This window comes from Halyomorpha halys, unplaced genomic scaffold, assembly GCF_000696795.3.
Source record: "Halyomorpha halys isolate HHAL.00 unplaced genomic scaffold, Hhal_1.1 Scaffold890.1, whole genome shotgun sequence".
Classification (NCBI taxonomy): Eukaryota; Metazoa; Arthropoda; class Insecta; order Hemiptera; family Pentatomidae; genus Halyomorpha; species Halyomorpha halys.
Genome location: NW_027106803.1, coordinates 176520 through 177918, shown reverse-complemented (window position 1 = coordinate 177918; position 1399 = coordinate 176520). Strand labels below are relative to the sequence as shown.

The window sequence follows — 1399 nt, the reverse complement described above, 5'->3', positions numbered from 1 at the left end:
AGGATATGCAGCCTACGCATACCGGGTCTTCTTCGCCTGCTTGACCTTTACCTTCCATGAAGGGCGTTTTTATGTTTGCTTCCAATACGTTTACAGTTGCTGCCCTGTAGTGTAGATAATGCTGCATCCTAGTAGGAGTACAGAAATTTCATCCAGATCAATAATTTTTACTTTCACATACCTATGTATTCACAATTTAGAATTCCTGTTCTTGATGGAAATATTAAATAATTTATGAATAACTAAAGAACAAAAAAGGAAAAATAGAGATTCGAACGGGAAAAGCCAAGACCACCGGACCATTCCCGAATCCATTCTGGTAGCGCAATCTTTTGTTAAACAATTGTATTCTTGTCAGGAACAAAATTATATACGTTATTCCCACCTCAAGGTGCAAATAACGAATAAAACCCTTAAATATGATTTTTTTTATAACAAAAAAAACAAACAAAATAGACAATAAAAAAATAACAAAAACTTAACACAAGCCCAACTTGAGAACATAAGTAGGTTAATGAGTGAATGTTGTGTGAAGTACGCATCACACCAGATTTATTACTTATTACTTTTAAAAAACTCTTTCTCCATTACGTTTTTATTTTTTAAAGTTGTGTAATTGTCCCCAATTATTAATTTAATATCGTGAGCATACGACATATCGTAGCTTACAGTATAAAAATATGCAAGAATATTTTCGGTATCATTTAGGGAACAAGATACCGATAGAATCTTCACATAGATATAATTTATAATTAAGATCAACAATCACAGTGGCGTTTCCATAATCTCTGTATGGAAGTACAGCCAAAAGAACTAAGCCAGAATGTTTAGTCCGGTGGTTTTAAATGATTCAAAAACCTAAATTTGTGAGATGTCAAGGTTACATTATATTTTATAATAAAAACAAATATTAAAGTCTTCCCTGTAGTTGATTTGGTTAATGCAGATTAGTAGTGTCGGGAAGGCAAAACATGAAGGCCTCTGAGCCTAAAGTTCGGCCAATGGGATTACGTAGCGGTAAACCCTGAAACTGGTAGCTTTGTATTCACCTACTGCGGATATGTATATTTGATAATGTTGTGAATGGAATCGCTGAATGAAATTTCATCATTAACGTGCAATTCTACTCAGAAATTTTTGTCATTTTATAAAACTGTTGGCACCCACTGAGCAATGACTTACTTACCTCCATTACAAGGAAGAGATGGGCATTCTCGTTTTTATTTATTTTTAGAATTGAAAAAAAAAATCCTCCATTAATAATTAAAGAAAAATAATTAACAAGCTAAAAATTAAGAAAAAAATGAAATGATTAATGTAAAAATATCCCGTGATTTATCCCCGATCATCTTCTTCATAGTTTGAAAAATACGGTCAATCATTTATATATATATATATA

The 1399-nt window shown here is 32.0% G+C and overlaps 1 protein-coding gene across 1 annotated transcript in view; it reads left to right on the top strand.

Annotated features, from left to right (window-relative positions):
- The window catches only part of LOC106686853 (sensory neuron membrane protein 2), a 23322-nt gene that overhangs the window by 20309 nt on the left and 1614 nt on the right, over positions 1–1399 (top strand). The window lies entirely within an intron of this gene.